The sequence below is a fragment of the Alligator mississippiensis genome, chromosome 3, assembly GCF_030867095.1.
Source record: "Alligator mississippiensis isolate rAllMis1 chromosome 3, rAllMis1, whole genome shotgun sequence".
Classification (NCBI taxonomy): Eukaryota; Metazoa; Chordata; order Crocodylia; family Alligatoridae; genus Alligator; species Alligator mississippiensis.
Window position 1 is genome coordinate 264,711,307 of NC_081826.1, and position 23,148 is coordinate 264,734,454.

The 23,148-nt window shown below is 43.1% G+C and overlaps 1 protein-coding gene across 2 annotated transcripts in view; it reads left to right on the forward strand.

The window, feature by feature from the left end:
* The window catches only part of PDE4D (phosphodiesterase 4D), a 1,195,501-nt gene that overhangs the window by 76,552 nt on the left and 1,095,801 nt on the right, over positions 1-23,148 (forward strand). The gene's annotated exons all lie outside the window — the stretch shown is intronic.

The window sequence follows — 23,148 nt, forward strand, 5'->3', positions numbered from 1 at the left end:
TTATCCTGGACTATGAACCTAGGTTTTTCAGTTTGCTGAGAGGCATCAGGGTTTATGTCTCCCTGCCTTTATGTACTACTGAATGAGAGGGACTCCTGGAGTAGTTCTAGTGTGTAAAAAGCCAATCAGGATGGTGTCTTTGAGGGAGAGGAACCTTTCTTCTTGCTGTGTAATGTGGAGGCTTACCAGAAGATAGCTGCCAAAGCATGTGAATAAATAAGTTGCAAAGGAAAGGACAGTGTTTTATTTTCATTTGGTTTTATTTCTTTTAAAAATGTTGGTGTTTCATTGTTTTTCTAATAGTTAATGGCCATATTGATGAAAACTCTGTGTGTGTCTCAATTAAAATGTAATAAAGACTAGTCCAATTGTCTTAGTCTGTATATTTCCAGGAAATGCATGCTAATGAAACAGAATGACCTTCTCACTCTGCCCCTACAATAAGTGGTTCTCAACATTTGATGAATGCCTGATGAATGTCTGAATGCTAGATTGATGAATCAGAGTAATTCCTTATTTATAGAGGTCTAGCTATATACCCAGATGTCTGGATCTGTTACTTTTCTACAGAAAATTAGACTTCATTTGACAATGAGAAATAAGCTAGAGCTTGTATTTCTGTATTAAACATACCATTTTAACCAGTGATTAGGCTGATGTGATGTGGGCGGCATTTTTCTTACATCTGTGGTTTTCTTCTTTAATATAGTTTTTTTTTCTTTTTAAAGACTGTGACTTTTTCACTGCTACACCAAAATGGGCTGATGGATATTATGCTTCACTAATAAATCTATTGAAATACGTTGTGCTTATAAACTACATATTGCTATATAAAGTTCCTTAATAAAATGCTTAATAAAAAAATCCCTGAAGAGTGACAGGGTGCCAAAATAATAATAGGATAACATTTGCTATTGAAAAGATAAATTCTAATGGGCTTGTTGGGAATCAGAGTATGTAACTGAGGAGGGAAGTGATGAACTTGTGTTAACCTTTCTTTCAGGAGGGGATTGCACTATGCAACGATTCTCGTTTAGTCCCAAAGCAGATATCTGCATATTGGGTGCTTGGTTTCAGATAATTTATTTCAGCTTTTTCTGTAAAATTTCCAGAATTTAGAAAAGTGATTGGTATATTTTAATACTCTTACTGTATATTAAAATGTATACTAAGACAATAAGAATTAAATGAGTTTATAGAGAGTGTTCAGCCTGGATGTTCAGAGGGCATGTTTGTGGAGAACTCCCTATTCACAGAAACTTTTACCTGACTTCTACACCAGCTGTCCCACTGCCTAGTATGAGGAGGAGAGGCCATGGTGTGCATAGGATAGAATAGAAATGTATGACATGGTAAACTTCTTGGTTCAATCCTTCAGCTGAGGTAAAAAAACTGGGGACTGGAGAAATGGGTATTGCCCCTTTGAGACCTTATTTATCTTGGGGCTGGGCAGCCTAATTTTGAGCAGTAGGATACGAGGGGCCAGATGCAAATCGTTGAGCTGGAAGAGGATATGGGCACAGTTTAGAAACCTAAGTCATAAAAGGCAATGTAGATCCAAATCTACTGCAGTGGCCACAAATTTGGTTAGGTGTCTTACTTCATGAAACAGCTCCGTTTTGGGACTTGAAGAGAGCCTGTGGCATCTGAGTATGACCAGAAGTGATCCAGTCCCAAGAGCTTGTTACGTTATTCTTGCCTGTCCATTGTGATTTATATGGGAGCCAACCAGTGCACAAAATGTAAGTCCTTAATCCCTTAAGCACTCACAAAATCCACTGAACTCTTACAGACAGCATCAATGTTAGACCAAATTAAACCCCACACAGTTTTTCTCACTGGAGAACATGGCTGGTAGAACTGATGCCCATTTTTGCATAATAACATTGCCTGGCGGTGGGTGGGTTCAAGCCCCTTCTGCCAGGATTATTATTTTTTATTGTTTTTATTATTGTTTTTATTTTTTATTTGTTGTTGTTTTTTATTGTTTTATTGTTCTTTATACCAACACCTGTCCATTGAGAGGTGCATTAACAGTGCTGGTAGAATTAATTAGAGCAGTTCTTGGGAGTCACTCTAATTGAAGTGCCCACAGCATCTTGTGTATTCAGCATCCTGCATTTCAAAGTGATGGTGGGAGCACTTTAACTAAAGTTCATTGAATGAGATTTTGAAGTGTGGGATGCTGAATGCATGAGACCCTGCAGCGTGCTGGAGCGTTTTGTTTAGAACATTCCCTGCTCTGACGTGTTCTAATCAGAATGCTTCGGAGCACATGTATAGGCACGCGGAGTTTCCCTATTGATTTTATAATCATTCTGGGGGAAAATGCTGTTTTTTAAATTTTTATCTTTGATGTTGCAATGTAATTACATTGCCCTTACAATGCCAATGTTGCTATCTAAGCCCACACACACCGACCATCTTTACAGTAAATTCCTTATCTAGAGCTATGGCAGCAATTTTGCCTAATCCTGGAAGCTCTACTGCATCTCCGGGTGTATAGTTGAGCCTGCTGTCACTTATCTCCTAGGCCTCTCTTTTCTGCAGTGTTTTTTTAGAAGTTACCTGGGCTTGCAGGTCTCAGATACAGACAGTCTGGTAGCAGCAGTTCCACAGTTCCTTGATCTGACTTCCAACTCTTCTGCAGTTCACTTCCTCTCTCTCTCTACTCATGAGTATAAGAGAGAAACTTGAAGGGAAAGCCAAGGTGTCCACAGACTGATTCCTAGAGAGGTTCCGCCTTGCAATAGGGTGGTCATCATAGAGGACTGTCTGGTTGTCCTCTGTCCTCTATTGATATGAAACTGGACGCCTTTATGTCTTCTATTTTTCTCTTGAAGAGAAAATTAGAGGACATAAAGGTGTTGGGTTTTGTATCAATAGAGGACAGAGTAGCAGAAAACCGGAATGTCCTCTATGATGGCCATCCTACCTTGCAAACAAGCAAAGGTGACTACTTTGGTATGCACTGTAGGGCACAAGATTGAACATGGCAGATCTTGTAGCTCAGGCTGATTGAGAATGACCCTCAGGGTCAATCCTAAATCTCAGTGTAGGCATACTTCACCACTTCTATGCGGTGCAGGTTTACTTGTAGTGGAGAATTCTGGTTGTTGTTACAGGGATGCCAAATTCAAAAGCTGTCCTGCATGCAAGTACCCTTCACTGTAAGGTGATATATTTATTTATGCTCTTCTGCTTTTGAACCGCTGCTGTGCTGCTGATATATGAATGTCCTGCTGCACCCCAAATATACCAATTTTTTTTATTTTGTTAATTTTAAGGCTCCCTTTTTGTATACATACTGTGTCTAGGAAAGGTACCCCTTGTTCAGGATAGCTGTTGTTGCCAACAAATACCTTTTTAAAATGGTACAGAATTTGTCTAGATGTTCCAGCAGGTAGCATGAAACTTTTAACATAATTTTAGAAAGCAGGGTTGACACTTGGTGGAAGGGAAAATAAATCCTTAATTAACACAGACCAATTACAAAACATTCTGAATGAAATCTGCTAGGTTTGGCTGTTTTAAAGGGAAATGTTTTACATATGCCAGTGCTTTACCCAGTCAACGGTTTTGTACTCTCTCTGCATAGTTCATCTGTACTTGCAGTTGTAACATTCTCATTGGGCATTCAGTACTTAGGCTTGCAAGAACCTAGGGCTTAGTACTGCTTAAACTATTAGTAAAACAGTCTCATTTCAGACTTTCTGTAGTGGTAATGGAAAAACACTGATCGGGATCCCTGTTTTTGATGATTGCTGTCAGCAATTAGTCAGTTTCCTAATGCAGCTGAGCTTGCACAACTACACAGCTCCAAATGTTTCTGGGAGCGTGAAGCAGCAATTACAACTCAGATTTGAAAAGGCCCTAAGGCATCTGCCAAGGCATCTGATGCAGCTGGTAGTCACTTAGAAAATGTTTCCTATAGAACAGAAGTTTGACTGGTTTGGGAATGGTGGGGTTTTTCCAGAATTTTTTTACAGCATCGTTAAACATGAAAACAATGGCCAAATCTATAATTAAAGTAGTGCTACATAAGAGTAAATTTAACCTATTATGTTTAGCATTAGAAGAATGCATAGCTCTTAACTGTCTTAGTGGGAGGTGGAAAAACTTTTACTGCTAATTTAAGTAGGAAAAAAGGGATAAAAAGCTCTGTGCAGTCTTTTCTGTGATTTTAGTCAGGAAAAAGCCATTACTATTTCCCCATGTGGTGGTAGGATTGAATAGTCACGATGTCTTACATGCCTTGAATGACTGCTAGTCATGGCTGAAAGAAGAATGCATTGTAATAGTGCAGCATCTGTGACTCAAGATAAAATTCCCATTATGAACCCTCAATATTTCTGCATTTAGATAGGGAAGCTCTTTTTTAAAAGCTTGGGATGATAGACCCTACTTCTAGTGAAAAGGAATTCTTGCTTTTCATTGGTCCAGCTAAAATATCCCAGCTCTGTCCTAGATTCATTAAAACATGAAATATTGTCAGTAACATTACATTTATTATATGCGACAGCTGCTAGAGTATTTTGTGTCTCCTGGTTTTATTTTTATGGAAATGAAGTCAAACTGCATGATTATGGTTAAAAAATTACAACACTTAACCAGTACTAGTACAGATGGACAATATTTAAAATAGTGGGAATAGTTACGGTCAAAATGAGTATAATGTCTTAGCCAGGGATTATCAACTGGGGGTGCATGCACACCTGGGAGTACTTGGGTAGGCCCTAGGGGGTACGTGTGGGAGGAGATGTAGTGCTACCATACATCGCCCTGTGACACTGCCTCCCAGAAGCAGGGTCGGGGTGCGGGGGCAGTAGTGCCCCTCTGTGGGCTGCACAGGCGCCAGCTGGATGTGGGGAGGGAAGCTCGCATGAAGCTCGCATGCTCAACCACTACTACCACCCAACACTCTGCATTGCCACTGTTCCGCTTCCAGCGGCACGCCACTGCCCCGCCCCCCGTCCTGCTCTGCATCTGGCTGCCGAGGTATACTTATTAAAACCTAAAGCTGCATCTGGTGCAGAATAAGGTGGCCTGCCTTTTGATAGGTGTGCGTCACCTGGAGCACATAACTCCAGTTCTCTAGAGTCTGCACAGGCTTTCCAGGTGCTAATTTGACCTATAAGGCCCTAAATTTTCTGTGCCTTATGTAACTAAGGTGCTGCATTCTCTCTCAAACTCCATTGCGATTCCAAAGGTCAGCCATGAGTAACCTCAAGCAAGTACCATTAATGCACTGGTTTGTATGGTGAAAATAGGAGATTGTTCTCGGCAGTCTCCCCTTAGCTTTGGAACTCCCGCTTGAGGTGTGCTAGAGTCTGACCCTAGACATCTTCCAGAAGCACTGTAAGGACTTCCTATTTGGGCTTAAGTTTAACAAGCAAAGCTAGGCTGGGATATTGTTTAGGGCATAGGTGTCAACTTGCCTGGCCCTGTGGATTGGATGAGTAGTACAGGACCAGTTCACAGGCCAGATGAATGGCATAGGTCTCACCCTGCAGATTCGATCATACTCATGGTCCCCCTACACCCATGTCAGATCCAGCGCACACAGCGCCCTCTCCTGCTCATTTGCAACCCAGCAGGAAGCAGCCTGGCATTGTGGGAGCTTGGCCCCCACTGTGGGAATAAGCCATGGTTTATGCTCCTTCCTGTGGTGCTTCTGGGAGTCCAGCACTGCTGCTCTTGCCCAGATTCTTGGCACTGGAGCCCCACAGAACTATGGTTTCTACCGCTGGTTTAGGGGCGTTTCTGTTTTACTCTGATTGCTTTAGTAAGTTGTTTCATTCCCTTGTGTTCTCTTGTGCATTCTCCTGTTTTATGTTATTTACTGCAAGCTGCCTTGAGCCTTTGTTGAGGAGGGTGGTATACATTTCTAATGACTCAGTAAAATAGGAGCACAGTAAGCAAGTGTGGTAATGCCCAATGAAACAGGCAGACAGGTTCATACTTGTTCTAATCCTACTATTATGCTCTGGTTGCTCAGGTAAGGTGTACGTGGTGCCGCAGTCTGCACTTGGAGCATCTTGTGTGTCTGTCTGTCCACTGAATAGATCACTAAAAGAAAAGAAATGGGGTAGGGAATAACTAGCTTTTAGTTTTAAGAGGCAAGGCTATTGTACTTAAGCATTTACATCCTATCATTTCTTGTGGTGAGAGGGTCTCATCACTGGTACCTGTAGATGGACCACTCTGATTTTTCAGTATTTAGAAACACTCTTCCACTCTCCTCTCTTTTTAAGTAGGCATGCTTTTACAGCAAAATGTGTTCTCCATTTTGATTAAGCTAGCACTTAATTTAATTCATTGTTACAAATAAATTGGCAGAGGCTGAGTTATTTTAATTGATTTTGCTAAAAAGGAATTTTATGGTAACAGGGACTGAGAAAGGTCAAGAGGCTCAAGTCAGAGACTCAGCTCTATCAAAACTGAGGGACAACAAAATCTAGGATGAAGATCTGCTTTTGGGAGGGATTGGTAGTGTGAACATAGGTATTGGTTAATCAAGGGATGTTTAGAGGGGAAAACGCAAGCAGAGATGAATAAGGAATATTGCAGAAGGAGCATTGAAGACCTGCTTCAAGTCCCAGGTCTATTTACCATGAGTACAGTGAATCAGTTCATGAGAGCCAGGGCTGTGCTAATTAGAGAGTTGGATTTGAAGAGGTCTGTAAGCAGTAAAGCACCTTATTATTTTTCCCCCCTGGTTTTACTTGTGCTTGGATTTTTGCCCTTAGAGTGTTGCATTGCTTTTAAGATTTGAAAAAGTTTCTAGATTTAAAATGCAGCTTAACAGCATTCAAAAATATTTCAGCTGCACATGGTTTCTACTTGGCACTAACTTGTGTGATTTACAGAAAGCTCAACTCAAGAATCACCAAGTGTTCACAGGTTTTGGGAGAGAAAATGGACCAAGCTTCTAGTCTGCAACAATTTGTTTTTTGGGGGTTAAGACGTTTCATAGATTTTATAGACATTAGTGGGGAAGGGATCCCGGAAGATGGAGTCCAGCTCCCTGGCCCAGGGGCAGGAAGTCAGCTAGGGTCAAAGGATCCCAGGAAGATAAGCATCCAAACATTTCTTAAAAGAGTCCAGGGTAGGTGCTTGCACCACCTCTGGAGGGAGTCTATTCCAGGCCTTGGGGACTCGGACCATAAAGAAGTTTTTCCTTATGTCCAGCCCAAAACGTTCTTCAGGGAGTTTGTGACTGTTGGACCTTGTCATCCCTTGGGGCACTCAGGCTTCCTCCCAGATCCTGATTCACACCCCTTATCTACTTATAGGCTGCCACCAGGTTACCCTTAAGCCTGTGCTTTTCCAGGCTGAAGAGTCCCATGACTCTCAGCCTCTCTTCCTAAGGCCTGTTCTCTTGCCCTCTGAATATGTGCGTGGCTCTCCTCTGGACTCTCTCAAGCTTCTCCACATCCTTCTTGAATTGTGGGGCCCAGAATTGGATGCAGTACTCCAGCTGTGGCCTCACCAAGGCTGAGTACAGCGGGAGTGTGACAACAAGAGATTTGCTTGAGAAGCATCTATGGATGCAAGCCAAAGTTTTGTTCACTTTATCAGCTACAATATCGCATTGGTGACTCATGTTCATCTTGTGGTCAATCATGACCCCCAAGTCCCTTTCAGCTGTGGTGCTAGCAAGCATGGCACTGCTGAGCCTATAAGCATGATGCAGGTTTTTTCCCCTGAGTGGAGTACCTTGCATTTATCTGAATTGAATGTCATCTGGATTTTATCTGTCCACTTTCTAAGCCTAACAACATCAGCCTGGATCACCAGCCTATCCTCGGGTGTGGACGGTCTACCCCAAAGTTTAGTGTCATCAGTGAACTTGGCCAGTCCACTTGTGACACCAATGTCCACATCGTTAATAAAGATGTTAAAGAGTACTGGTCCAAGGATGGAGCCTTGGGGAACACTGGTGGTCACGGAGTGCCATGATGATTAAGTTTTATTGCCTACTACTCTTTGGGTCTGACCTTGGAGCCAATTCCCCAGTCATCAGACTGTGATGTAGCTGAGGCTGCAGTTGGCCAATTTTTCCATGAGGAGATCATGGGACACCAGATCAAAGGGTTTTTAAAGTCCAGATATAGGACATCAATCTCTTCTCTCTTGTCCAGATGATATATGTCATCTGGTCGTAGAAGGAAATGAGATTGGTCAGGCAAGACCTACCTGCAACAAACCTGTGCTGGCTGTCCCTCAGTATGTTGCCATCAGCCAGTTTGTCAAGAATGATCTCTTTGATAATTTTTTTCCAAAGTCTTTCCATGGATTGAGGTCAAGCTGATTGGCCTGTAGTTCCCCAGTTCTACTTTCCTCCCTTTTTTGCAGATAGGCACCATATTGGCCTTCTTCCAATCGTCAGGTACTTCACCTGAGTGCCATGAGTTTTTGAATATCTTTGCCAGTGGCTGGGCTATGATGCCTGCCAGCTCCTTAAGTACTCTGGGGTGCAATCTGTCAGGACCAGCTGACTTGAAGGTGTTCAGCTTCTCAACGTGTTCCTTCACAAGGTCTACACCGATGTTGGGTATATATTCACCCTCACCCTGGCCATCCTGCATCATGTTAGGCAGGGCGGTCCCTTTGGGCTGGTAAAAAACTGATGCAAAATACCCATTAAGCAGGTTGGCTTTTTCCCGGGTGTTGGTTGTCAGTTGTCCCATTTGGTTTAGCAGGGGGCCAGTGTTACCCTTGCTTTTCTTACAACTCCCCATATATTTGAAAAAGGACTTTTTATTGTCCTTGATACGTGTTGCCAGGTGGAGTTTGGTTGCAGCTTTGGCTTTCCTGGTTCACTCTCTACAGGTATGGACCAGGACAGAATATTCCTCCTGAGTGGCAATTCTTGTCTTCTATCCTTTATAAGCCTTTCTTTTTAGATGTAGGAGGTTCATGAGTTCCTTGCTTAGCCCAGGGGGTTGCTGTACCCTTTTGCTATCTTTCCTCTGAGATGGGATGGATATCCCTTGTGCTTTCAAGGGATGTCTTTCACACAGGCTAATGTTTTATACCAGTCCAAAGAAAAGATTCAAGAAAACTGCTACATCACTTATAAAAGTTGCTTAGTAGACAAATATTTGAGGGCAACTTACTTGCAGGAGACTTAGCAGGTCCTTTTGCTAAATAGGATTTGCCAGTTCACGTGAATACAAAACTAATTAATCTGAACAGAAAATTTAATTTTCAAATAGGCAAGTAGCACTTATAGCTCCAGTTTGAATGTTTCAGGACTGAGACTAGTTGCTGTACCAGTTAATAAGTTTTGCCCATTCACTTTCTGCTCTATATGCCTGTGGAAAATCCATTGAATTTATTTGGGGTTCCAAAACCCTTTCAACAGGATCACAGTATACTCTGTCTCTCTGTCTCCAGGTTCCTTTGCTACTACCATCATATCACTGTTGCTACCTGAAAAGCTGGTATAGTGTCCTAAGTTCCAGGCTTTTTGTTCTTCCTTCTCAAATTGCTGCTTTTTCCCCTTTGGCTTCCCACAAGACCTCTTTGGTGGTTTCTGTCTTGCAGTTCCCTGCTGCTCCAGGATACTCCAGGCTGTTATATTGCAAATATTGGCACAGTGTGGGCACATAGTGACAAGCTCGATAATCAGCTATACGCTCCTTTTCATGTGAGAGGTGCCCTCTATCTGTAGGAACATACATCCTGAAGTGCCTTAATCCAAGTGGGATATAAAATCTTTGCTGACAGGTGGGGGAGTAAGGGGACATCTGGAAACATGGTAACAAGGAATATAACTTTGCTAACATAGCTTTTTACAAATAATGTCTATGCAAAACCTCTTGAGATATGTAGAGGCTCTATCCTACATCTTTTCCTAAAGCTAGAAACTACAGAGCTGAAACATTCTGAAAGCAAATGTGGCTTTTATCAACATATTGTGTTATTCAAGTGTGAAAGAAGACTTGTTATCAGATAATCAGCCAGTTTTCAAGCCAGAGATGTACATCAGGTTGGTGTGATTTGCATGAGCTTGTGTGTGTGTGATTTTCATTTAGATTTTTACCAGAAAAAGAAATAATTTACATGAGAGTTTGAAATCTAAGAGAAAGCATGAGTACAATAGACACCTGTTATATCTAGGTTGTTCTTGGAATCCAGTAGAATGAAATATGAGAGTGATAACCACCTGTAATGGGAGTAAAAGATATCTTGGAGAATCTTTAACTTTTCCTTGTAAAACTGAGGAAATAATATAGAAATTGCACACACAAAAAAACACTTGAACATTTGTTGGGAACTTGGGTTGCTCAGGCAGTGGAATGTACTATTATATACGACTAGATTTGTTAGTTTGAATGTATCTCAGGTCAATGGTTACAGAAAGTTATTATCATATTTACTCAAATCTAAGACAAGCCCCCCCCGCTTGCCCTCTGCAGCTTTTATCCTATCCTGCTCTTCCCTTTTCTCCTTCCCTTGCTGTCAGGCACAGCTCAGCTCAGGCTGAGTTTCCTCCCAGGCAGGGAGCACATGGAAATTCTGTCTCCTGCTTGGCCAGTCAGCAGTGCCAACACTGCTGCATGGCTGGCAGGGACTGCTTCCATGTGCTGTGCTCTGGGAGAGAACACAACTCAATCAGCATCTGACAGCAAGGGGTGGAGGAGGGGAAAAGGCAGAGACTGGGAAGTGAGTGGAGGGGACAGATAGCGTTGGGAGCTGGGGGTGGAGGAGTGCCAGTGGCAGCAGAAGGCAGGAAGGCTCCAGGGAGAAGTGGGGGAAGAGGCAGAGAACAAGGGAGCTACCTGATTCACCCAGCCAGTTTTCTCTGTCATAGTGGGGGGAGGGGGGAAGTGGGACACAAATTTAAGACAACCTTCCAATAATTAGATTCTGTACCTGGGAAATTATAACAAGTTTATAAAATTGCCATTTATAGAATCTAATGATTGTGGGGGAGGGGGTCATCTTAAATTCAAGTTCAACTTAGATTTAAGTAAGTACGGTAACATTTGAAATCTGCCTGGTGTGTACACATCACAGAAAACACCACCCTAATTAACATCTTGGTTGGAAGTCACAATGGAACTAAGTATGAAAACTGATCTTTTACTTGTCTTCATGAAATAGTTTGGCCTATTACTAAAGGTTGGATGCCCATTGCTAGTATGGACATGTGGCAAAACTGCAGTGAATGTTGCATTTGAGACTGTAGGAGTGTGGCTCCTGCTTGACAGCAGCTTTGCTCATTACTATTGCAGCCTCAGCAGTCAGGGTCTCCAGGCTCCTCCTCCTTCCTCCAGCTTTTGGCTCCTGTCCCTGCTCCTGGTGGTAGGACGGCACAGCAGGAGGGGCCAGGCTGCCCATGCTGCTAGTGAGGCAGGGAGCTGGGCTGTGGGCTGTGAGCACTCAGCAAAGGAGAGAATACTCAGGCTGAGTGATGCAGGTGGGCTGCTTGTGTAATGTGCTTGGCCAGGAAGGGTTAGGAGTACTGCATGCAGGGTGTGTGTATGGGGGGTATATCTGGGGTGAGGACATACACCCATGTTGTGTCTGGTCCCCAAAAGTGGGAAAGCCCTGACTTACACCAATGTTTCAACAGTTCAACTTTCTAGTGTAAGAAAGATGGATTGTAAGTAGTTATTATTTAGGCTCACATGATTATTCACCCCTTTTATTATTTGATGTGGGACCACATTGTAGTGTGGATGTAGGATGACTAGCTTTGATTCAAGATATAAAACCTTAGTGCTGTGTGAGGAGCTCAGTGTGCTCCTCTGCTTCAAGGGAAGAGAGACAATGGAAATCATACCAGTTTAGGATTGTTTGCTTTTCTGTCTAAAGGGTGGTTTCACCATGGCTAAACAATTTGGTATTGGCAAGTCAACTATCAGTGCTGTGGCAGTGGAGTTTGAGACACAAATAGTAAAGTAATTTATCCAGGCATGGTAAGCAGAAATGTCTGAAATAAAAGCTGGCTTTCAGAGGATGTATTGTCAAATTGTAGTATGGACATTGGCATTTGTAGCATAGGCACTCCTTAAGTTCCTAATAGACTGCCAGTGCAGAATAGCTATTAACTTGATCCCTACTTTCTCCAGCCTCATTGAGATGTTTTCAGACAGGTGGAGGCTACAGGCAATGATACCAGAAAAGTGCAATCTCCTGTACTAGAGTCAGAGGTAACCACAACCCAGTGGGGGGGGGGGGGGGGCGGGAAGTGGGGGGAGAAAGAGAGAGAGAGAGAGAGAGAGGGGGAGGGAAAGGGGAAGTGGGAGGGCACTGAAGGACTGTCTAAATTTGAGCTTGCCTACATGTGCTTTAGCTACATCCTTATCTGAAAGTGATCAGTTTAGAACCCATGTTTAAAAACTGACAAGGGCTATCCACTTGAGAAAAGAGGATGAAAGCATGTATTGGGCTAGGGACAGAAGTTATACATAAACCAGTTTAAGTGATCAGAAACTTAAAACCTGTAGCAGAATAGAAGTTCAGTGCATATAAACCAGTGTCAAAATGGCTGAAAATGGTTTAAGATAAACTTGGTTGAATGTAGGATCAGACTTAACTGATTTAGGTCAAATGGGTTTTTGAAACTTCTGTCCCAGACCCCTTCCTGGTTTAAGTTAAATCACAGTCCCTCAGCATCCCAGCATTTTGCAGTCCTGGGCTGGGCTGGGCTGGGCTGTCTGCTCCAGAGAGCAGGGCTGGCCCTGCCCCTCTGCTCCCTCACTGCCTGCCCCCCCGGTAAACTTCTGCTGGGGTCTGGGGCCAGGGAGATGGGGTTAAATTTCCCTTCCCCCAAGTACAGAGCTTCCCTGCCCCACTTACTTAGTGTTGGTGGTGACAGTGGACTACAAATCCCAGAGGCAACTGAAGGCAGGAAGAGGAAGTGATGAGCAACCTTGTAGAGTCCTTTTGCTGTGAGTCTGAATTGCAAATCCCAGAGACCTCGAGGGCAGCAGGAAGCGGAAGTGGACACACAACCCATGCTGTCTACTTGCCAGAGAGCCGTGCTCTAGCTTCCCCCCCCCCCCCAGCTTCTGGCTGAGCCACTGCAGGCACGTGGCTGCATTTCCTGAATCAAAAGTGATTGTCTGTTCATTTGCTTATTGGTTCAATCTTTGCAGTTTAGGCTAACCTGCAAAGACTGAATCAATTAGCCTCAGGCTTTTTGACTGACTGTACTTAGCCTAAGAGTTCTTTGTATGGATTGCAGGGGATTAGGGATAACACTCATGTCAGAGCACAGGGTAAATCCTAGCAAGCACACAAGAAAGGGACTAAATTTAGGAACAAAACCTAAATGCTGTCCAGATTTGAGGAGGAATGGAGAGCAAGGCTCCTTTCAGAGAAGCAAGGAAATTGGACATACTTTTTAAGTAAAACATATCAGGTGGTGGCACAAGTGATTAAAAAGCTAGGTTCAGATAAATGACAAGTCGGGTAGTTTAGCCAAATTATCTGGATCTCCTCAGTCTTCAAAGTCTTGTAGGAAATCTCTCCAGAGCTAGCTAGTTAGATCCATAACTTCTTCCATTTGGGCTAAGAGGAACAGCTTTTCTTGCCACTTTTTCTATGGGCCAGAGAGAAACCACAAAGGCACATGAAAACAAAATATGAAAGGAAAAACTAACTAGATATTAAGTACTTGTGCTGCAAGTTTAGCATGTTGTTTATTTTTGTCCAATTGTTAACCTGTCTATACAAAGTAGTAAGTTTCTACATGCTAGAGACTACCTTGAAAAGTGAATATTGCTATCTTCTAGTATTTAACTAGAATACTAATTTTTAGCATTATCAGGTAAAGCAGTCAATTGTTTAAATCATTTTTCTTAACACTTAAAAGAAATAAGACCCTGTGGAGTATGCTGTAAATAATTCAGTGCTCTAATAAATGATTTTGTATTCACATGCAATATATGTACACAAGTTATGTGCCCAAACAACTTGCGTATATCAGCCAAAACTGTTCACATTCAGCTTGATTATATTTTTTCCATATGCCAATGTCTGAGTCTGGACCTTGAAAATGATTGGAAGCCGAGGCTTTAGAAAAGCCAAGAGAAAACTGATGAGTACAAAGGGCACCTTTGCATTAATCTTCTACAAATATAGGAATCCTAGACCTCATATAGCTGTTTGGATGACCTCACTAATGGTGTTCCCAGTACATTTGGTTGTTGTGGAAACCAAAGATGTAATTTTCTTCTTTGCATTCTTTCTTAATACCAGATTTGTGAATCTCTTTCTGAGCCAATTTACAATTAATTGGAGGGTAGGGTATCCTGAACTCGGTTAGGAGCTGGAAATAGCTACATTTAATGGTCTTTTTACCTGTGGCCTTGTTCAACCAAATACAAAAGACATCCCCTGCTTTTCTGCATGAGCTAAACATACCCATAATTTAATAGCACCACAGCTACATGGGGTGTGAATTATTGTTGCAAATTATCAACCTTATTTTTTTTTTTTTTACTTTTATTTGAAATTAAATTTTCACAGCATTAAGAGATAAATTATTTAACTTTATCCACACAGATCTCTGATAACTTGATAAGGAAGGGTTATCTTCTCTGCAGTGATAAGAGATCTATTCTCTTTCCCTCCTCTCATGCATTCATCTACATTGATACTTCCATATTTTAATTTTTTCAATGGATGAATTACATCTTTTTATGGGCTAACTGCCAACTCCTCATATTTTAGAGTGAAATTCTGCCCACTCACAGTAGATCCTTTCTGCCCTGCTCCTGCCCTTCCCTTCCCCCCCACCCTGAGAAATTCACCAAGCTTGACACAGATGAAAAGTACTTTATCTCTTCGCAGCACGGCAGAAGCAGCATGCCTATCTACTTATTAAATTTATATGCTAGCCTTCCCAACAAAGACTCAGGGTAGCTTATAGCAGTAGAACAAAATAACATAGAAGTAAACAGACTATTGTGGATTTGGAGTTGCTTGTGACCTGTAGATATGCTACCGAAGGAGTGGAGATCAGGAGAAGTTTTGTCAAAGTTTTGTCATGGCCAAAGATTTTGGTATGAACATTTATCAAAGTAACCTCCCCACCCTTGCATTAAGAAAATAAAATCTTTGAACTTCAATATGAATAATTTAAAGTTTTTGCTTTTCTTTTCTTTTTACATTTCTTACCTCCAGTTTTTGCTTTTCTTCTACTCTTTTTCTCCATTCTGGCTGCTTTCTTCTACCTCTGCTGTTTTATTGCTGCAGTACCTACCTTCTCCAGGTGGTTTTAGCTGCTCACTTGGACTGCTCTCTAGCTACCTGAAGTCTTTAAAGGCAATGATTTTTATAGCAGGATATGTTTTTTTCTTTCAGAATTACTCTTCTGTGCCTTACTGTGGACATGAGTTTTTATGTCCTTTGGTAGGCCTACCTGCCTTGAGAGCTGCTTCTTTCCCTTCATCCAAAGAAAGCCTACCCTAAATACCCATAAGTCTGTCATCCCCTTTAGAGCACCCTACTGTAGAAGGACCATGCCCCAGGGGTGTCAGTGGTACCCCCTGGTTGTTAAGGGTTAATTTATGACCCAGATACCTTGTTCTGGATGGACCCAAACCCTCAGATTGACCACAACCTCTTCATTAAATAATAGGTGAATTTTATCAATACGCAGTGGTAGCAGATAAGAATAATGAAAGCAATTCTATATCTACCAGTCCCGGGGCTGTCATCAGAGGGAAGGTACGTTTGGCCAGTATAGCATTCAAGCTTCACTCTGAGGTTCTCTCTTGGATGTAGGAACAAGCTAAGAGGCTGTGATGTGGATGACTGCACAGTCCGATGGGTGGCGAATTGCCTGGAGGGTCACACCCAAAGAGTCGTGGTGGATGGGTCGGTCTCGACCTGGAAGGGTGTGGGCAGTGGGGTCCCGCAGGGCTCGGTCCTTGGACCGATACTCTTTAATGTCTTCATCAGCGACTTGGACGAGGGAGTCAAATGTACTCTGTCCAAATTTGCAGATGACACAAAGCTATGGGGAGAAGTGGACACACTGGAGGGCAGGGAACAGCTGCAGGCAGAGCTGGATAGGTTGGACAAGTGGGCAGAAAACAACAGGATGCAGTTCAACAAGGAGAAATGCAAAGTGCTGCACCTAGGGAGGAAAAATGTCCGGCACACCTACAGCCTAGGGAATGACCTGCTGGGTGGCACAGAGGTGGAAAGGGATCTTGGAGTCCTAGTGGACTCCAAGATGAACATGAGCCGGCAGTGTGACAAAGCCATCAGAAAAGCCAATGGCACTTTATCGTGCATCAGCAGATGCATGACAAATAGGTCCAAGGAGGTGATACTTCCCCTCTATCGGGCGCTGGTCAGACCACAGTTGGAGTACTGCGTGCAATTCTGGGCGCCACACTTCAAGAAGGATGCGGATAACCTGGAGAGGGTCCAGAGAAGGGCAACTCGTATGGTCAAGGGCCTGCAGACCAAGCCCTATGAGGAGAGACTAGAGAAACTGGACCTTTTCAGCCTCCGCAAGAGAAGGTTGAGAGGCGACCTTGTGGCTGCCTTTAAGTTGATCACGGGGGCACAGAAGGGAATTGGTGAGTATTTATTCACCAAGGCACTCCCGGGGGTTACAAGAAACAATGGCCACAAGCTAGCTGTGGAGCCTGCGCCTCGCTCCGCCTGGCCTATCGGGGTGTGGCCCCTCCCCTCAACTCGCCTGCCACGACTTGGATGTACTCGATTACCTTCAGAGGGGTCTCCAGTGGAGATCTTTATCCTGGGTGGGGCCTCCCGATAGACGGTGGTACTCACGGTTATCGGACGCGGTGATCCACGGGGCTCCGCCTCCCCTACACCCCGTCCACATGCCAACCGCTGGGCGATGTTGTCCAGATGTTGCCAGGCCCAGTATGATGACCCCTGACCGGTTCCCCGGTTCCGGTCGCCCTCCCTCCTGCTGAGAGGGGTTTCTCCTTCCTTAAAGATAGTACTCCTCCGAACAAGGGGGAGCTGGTGGGTGCTTCCCCTGGTGCCAGCCCCCTCCTGGGGCCTCCGCTGTCTCCCCTTTCCTCCCGTCCGCAGGGCGCTCCCCTGCCTCCTGTGCGTTTGCCGCTTGCAGAGAGAGTGCCTCAGCGTGCACTCTCTGACTGCCTCTCGCTTGGCTGCTGGAGAAAGGCTTCCAGCTCTTGCCTACACTGCCCGCTTGAGACCCGCAGACGGGGTCCTCGATGCCCTGTGCGAGAGCCTGCAGCACGGGCAGCACACCCGTACTCTCTCTCCCTGGCTCCTGCGCCTTCCCTGTTCTGCCGGCGTTTTTAAATCCTCCCGCCGCGGCCGCTTCGGCCACTGGGATTGGCTCAGCTGTTCGCCGCGCAGGGAACAGCTGTTGCCAGAGCCGGCGTAATGGCGGCTCGCGCGGCTGCAGCTGTGGATGCGGCTCTTCCTCCCGCTGCCCCTCTGACGGTACGTATGCCCTTCTGGGGGCTTGCTCTCGGGGTCTGGGGTCTGTGGGTCCCCTCTTCTCCCCCTCACTCGCCTGTGGGGGCGCTTCGCCGCCACACTAGCAGAGAGCAGATTTAGATTGGACATTAGGAAGAACTTCTTCACCGTTCGAGTGGCCAAGGTCTGGAACGGGCTCCCAAGGGAGGTGGTGCTCTCCCCTACCCTGGGGGTCTTCAAGAGGAGGTTAGATGAGTATCTAGCTGGGGTCATCTAGACCCAGCACTCTTTCCTGCTTATGCAGGGGGTCGGACTCGATGATCTATTGAGGTCCCTTCCGACCCTAACATCTATGAATCTATGAAAGAGTTAAAAAGGTATTAGAAGTTAAGTAAGATCATAGAATATGCATGCATTTGAAGGTACATAGATGATAGGGATTGTTGAATGATAATATATCAGGATTACCTTACTGTTCTTCATTTACAGATATTGAAATGCCTAGTGGGTTTTACAGGAGAATAACGACCCTGGGTGTTGGCTGAATTGCACTGAAATACTCTGTTAAACTTCATTTTGCTTTAGCAAAAAAAAAAATTTTGCTTGTGAGTATTGATAGTACCTGTAACGTTGTTGGCTACAAATGTCCAACTCGGGATCCTTAAAATTCTAGTTTATTAGGCGGATTGAAACACTGTAATCATAAACCTTGGGGCTGGTCCCCACACACACACACATGCATACATGCACACACATACACACACACAGTAGCAGGCTACAGAGTCAGGTATACCTATCCTACAAGCGCTGGAGTCTGCCGTCAATGGCCAGTTGAGGCTTCTTTCAGCTCCAGAAGGGGGTCACCGGCTGGTCCTTCTGGCTGGACAGGTCTGGTCGAGTTGGAGATCAAGAGGGTGCCACTGAGGGTCACTTTTCACTGCCTTTTATCTGTCCTTGGCAGACTTTGGTGACTCCCCAGTTTTCAGGTTTGCCCAATCCAGGGGTCATTGACCCTTGTGGGACTTCCCCCCCTCGGTGGCTACTGGACGGCATCCGTCAGCCCCAGGGGTCGTCCGCATGTACGTGCAGGTTTGGGAGCCCGTTGATGAATTTTGAATAGGGCTGTGGGAGTTGTCGATCTGGAGATATTCAGCCCAAAAGTTGGTCCCCGGAGTTGATTAACTCAGGCCAAGGCTTCTAGCCCTTGATCAGTGAGGTTTAGAGATTTCCCAGTTGTTACATTGTCTTCTATTGAGTTATTCCGTTGGTTGATCTGCAGCTTTCAGGTGATAATTGCTGTCTGCTACTATGTTACACATTCAATCATGTTACACATTCAATCACTGATTCACTCGCTCTTTCAGGGGCCAGCCTGATACAGGGAAGGGCAGTTTGATTCCTGCCCTTGTTAACATTGTTACAATGTATAACTTACTTATGAAACTAAACACATTCAGTTGAAAGTTGAAAGGTGAGGAGTATAAAATATAAGCTACAAATGCCATGGTACAGGTATAGATAACCCCCCCCCCCCCAAAATACAAGGGGAGATACAAAATGCACACATACAAATTTTAAAACACAATTCCTTATATTAAAGTGAAAGAGAGAGGAAGGAAGAAAAGGTAGAAAAAGAGAAACATATCCAAAGAGGGGAGAGCAACTGTAGGCAAGAGGAAAAGGGGGCTTTCTGCTACAATGTTTCTATCCCTGTATGAATAAAAGTGGAAATCTTGCTTTCCACTTGTTTTATTTCATAGTTTCATAGTTGGTAGGGTTGGAAGGGACCTGAGCAGATCATCAAGTCCAACCCCCTGCCGTGGCAGGAAAGAGTACTGGGGTCAAACGACCCCAGCGAGGTGTTCGTCTAACCTCCTCTTAAAGACCCCCAGGGTAGGAGCCAGCACCACTTTGCTTGGAAGTTGATTCCAGATCCTAGCCGCCCTGACAGTGAAGTAGCACCTCCTGATATCTAGTCTGAATCTACCCTCTGCCAGCTTGTGACCGTTATTTCTAGTCACTCCTGGTAGTGCTCGGGGGAACAGGGACTCCCTCAATACCTGCTGGTCCCCTCTGACTAGTTTGTAACAGGCCACTAGATCCCCCCTCAGCCTTCTCTTGTGGAGGCTGAACAGGTTCAGGTCCCTTAGCCTCTCCTTGTAGGGCCTGCACTGCTGCCCCCGATCATGCAGGTGGCCCTCCTCTGAACCCTCTCAATGCTGTCCACATCTCGCCTGAAGTGTGGCGCCCAGAACTGGATGCAGTACTCCAACTGTGGCCTGACCAGTGCCGCGTAGAGGGTGAGGATCACCTCCTTGGACCTGCTTGAGATGCATCTGTGGATGCATGACAAGGTGTGGTTGGCCTTCCTGACTGCATCCCTACACTGTCGGCCCATGTTCATTTTGGCATCAAAAATGATTCCAAGATCCTTTTCTGCCTCCGCACTGACAAGAAGGGAGTTCCCCAGCCTGTAGGTATGCTGCTGGTTCTTCCTCCCCAGGTGCAGCACCTTGCACTTGATTTGTGGAGGCAGAATTAATAATTGTTGAATAAAGGAAGCCATATCAACCTGCAGCTTTGGAGTATATCACATTACGGTCTACCTGCACCCTGAATGGGAACTTTTTGTCTACATTTGAAACTTATCTCATATTTTTTTCCATTTGACACAAGGTTAAATGTGCACTGCACAATTTATCTAAAAATGGTCAGAAATGCAAGCACAAATAATTTGGTTGCATTAGAGCTGGGCACTGCTGCTGCACACACTGAAATACTTCAGATGTGTAATTTTCGCCTCAGCATGTACTCATGGTCATGAGGTATACATACTGCTGTCAATGACGTTAACATTAATTTTGCATGTGTAGATGGAAGCCATAATATAGCCATTTAAATGCCTACTGTGAAAATTCAGCTCTGCTTTTCATCATGTTTTACAAAGCAAAGATTGAGTCAGTAGGGGAAAAAAAACCAGAAAAAAATACTTGGCTTCTCTTGACTGGATTGTGATATAAAATGGCAAGTTTCAAGTTGTTTTTTATTATTAGAATTGTTTGTCTGTTAATAAGATTACATCAGGTCATAAGACTAGTACCATAATATTTGTAGGATCTAATTATTATCTGTTGAGCAAATGGCAAGTGTTCAGTAAATACTCAAAGGATCTTTATTTTTAATTTGTTCCTTCTAGCTTGCATATTTCATCTCTTTTTAATGTATTATGCCAACCAAAATAAATGTGGTCATACTCACTTTACACCAATTTGACTCAGACTTAAAAAGTATCTTTTGACTAAACTTTTTTTTAATATAACTATTATTGCACTCAGTCATCCATCGTGATGGTGATGATATATTTGGCTCTCACCTACTAGGTTTTGTGTATTTGTTCTTTACAAAAAATAAGGGTTAGAATATTCTAAACTACTACATTCTGGTTCTGTTTTTAACTGGAATTTTTGTGCAAGATTAGGAGAGAGAGAGAGAGAGAGTATGGGCATGGGATAAAGGTTTTAGTCATGTTGGTCTAAGAATACAAGCAGTCAGTGTGTTAGAGGCAATATCTTTTATTAGACCCACTAGACATTTGCAAAAATTTTTTTCTCTTTATTTGCAAGCTTTTGGGCACACGTGCCATTCCTTAAGTGTAGGAGAATGCAAAGATTGTAAAATTTCTCCCTGCTAGAAATGAAAATCAGTATTTCACAGGAGAGCAGCGTAAGGCTAGAAAAGTTCATTTTTCATTTCATGCAAATTAGGCTTGGATATGGATGTGCACACACATGTCTGTATGTATATATGAATTAATTCTTTAGCAAAGACCTTCAGAGGTTCAGAAATTAATACCAAGGCAGATAAAACAGCCCATCTTTCATGTTACCTTTACAAATAAATAGAAAATAATTTCTGATTATTTTCTGAGGTGAACTACCTTTACATTGGGTATGTCGTTTTAGGATGTCCTAAGCCCTGTGAACACCTGCTTGTATATACTCTGTGTTAGCTTGCTTGTGCAGCATAGTAACATTTCAACAGAAAAAAAGTTGATGTACACTGATACAGGGACACAGAATATAGATTTTGTAGTACCCAAAGGTCAGAAAGTTTTGTGTATTTTGTTCCAGTGTGACAGTTATATGGAAGTAGCTGGTACGTCCCCCATATGTTAATACCCATTAATCAAAAGAAATACAGCTCGAAAAACATTAGTCAGCCATTTTGTCACAGACGTATCCAAAATTGCTTAAGCATTTGTGTAGCCTCGCCACCAGAGACAATAAAGTGGATGGTAAAGAAAAAAGTACCATTTTTTCCTTTCAGAGTGATGCTTTAAAATTTTTGTTTTCATTGTGTAATTTCATTGTGTAATTTGTATTTTGTTTTTTTATTAGTCTTCCTAAGGTGTAAGGCTGCATTTGTAAGCATTGAACTTTATTCTGTTGGCTATAGTCTAACTTTCCAATCTGTCAAGATCCTTCTGAATCATGCTCCTGTTCTCCAGTGTGTGAATCCCTTTTTCAAAAACAACTTAGTACCCGGGAACAAATTGTGCTTAGCTCTCTCTTAGGTTGGCCCTCAGTGAGATTTTCAAAAGTGTCTATAAATGTAAGTCCTTTTGAAATTGATGGGTTTTAGGAACATGTGCACTTTTGAAAACTACAGTAGGTGCCCATCTGAATGTTAGGTGCCTTAATACCCTTTTAATATTCCTTTCTAAAGTTGCAACCTTTCCACTCTCGCCTTCTTTTTCAATAAGAACTAGAGATTAATGAGATGTATGTAGTAGTGACCAGATAACTTGTGCTGCACTTCTAACTGCATTTCTTTTTTTTTTTTTCTTTTCTGTTTTAAAGGAAGAGGTATTGGTTAGAAAGTATAATAGAACTAAATGGATCTAAGTCAAGAGTGAGATATTAGGGATGGTCATTTAACACAAGCCACTGGAGGAATAGCTGTGATTTTTGCTTTTTGCAAGTGTTTTACTACTCTTCTTTTGAAAACAGGTTTTTTTAATGTTAATTGCTCTTTAAAGTCATTGGAAACACTTCCTCTGAATTCTTAAAACACTTCACTGTGTGGTGTCATGATTCATAACTTGTAATCTGTTGATGTGTGAAAATAATGCTTATTTATGGACCAATGAATGCCTACAATTTATTCACATTTAAGTTGTTAGAAGCAGGAAATAGCCCTTCCTCTCCTCCCTCCCCTTTTTCATAGATAACATACTGAAATTTGACCAAAAGGAATTATTGGATTCAAATTGTTTATTTTAGGAAGCAATTATTTTTGTCCTCTCCATCATAAAAATGTTCAGAGAAGTAATCAGTGTTGAAGATTGCACATTTAACTTTCTTTGCGTTTGTCTACATAAGGAAATTGTACTGTTAAAAGCATCTGTTAGAACGCTTACCTTCTAACAGGCTTGTGAAAGTAATTTTCCCACATTCAACACCATGTAACAGAACCCTGGTTTACTCCTTATTTCTCCATAGCCAGGATTAAAGGTCTTTGACAGGTTGACCAAGCTCTTTTTCTAGGTTGGATGATCAAACTTGTGAGGGTGCAGTTTTTAATTTTAGTTCAGGGGACATGCAGACAAGATATAGTTGATGCATGTTGTCAAACACAGATTTGCCAGTGTAGACATAGCTGGTATGTAACAGTAATGACATTGTGATGTTAGAAGAAAGAAAGCCTGCAAAAAAGTGTTTTATAAGTGGTCTGCTGTTACTATTCAAT